The following is a 356-nucleotide window of genomic DNA, read 5'->3' as shown; positions in this document are numbered from 1 at the left end:
TTGGAATCTCCCGCGATGAAGCTGATTCTGAGGGCCTTTCTCTCTCTCTCTCTCTCACCGCAGGCAGGTTGGTGGTCTTTCTTTCTTCTACCGACTCCTCTCCGTCCTTGCTCCCCCTGCTCTGTCTGTGCTCTGTCTGTGCTTTGTCCCCCAAATATTCCTGCAGGATGCACAAGATCTGTCTGCAACCCTCTTCGGGTGAAACTGCCAAAATCAAGACGAAATCAAGATCCAAAAAAAAAAAAGAGGTCACAGGCTAAACGGTGGACGTTTCAAACAACTGTTTTACTGACTACTGTCGGTTATGCTTATGGGACAACTTAGAAACGAATGATCACTGTGTGAAGATTCTGCAC

The sequence above is a fragment of the Myxine glutinosa genome, chromosome 8 (genome assembly GCF_964187855.1).
Source record: "Myxine glutinosa chromosome 8, kmMyxGlut1.1, whole genome shotgun sequence".
NCBI classification, from domain to species: Eukaryota; Metazoa; Chordata; class Myxini; order Myxiniformes; family Myxinidae; genus Myxine; species Myxine glutinosa.
The sequence above is the reverse complement of the archived record's forward strand: the minus strand, read 5'-3'. Positions refer to the sequence as shown.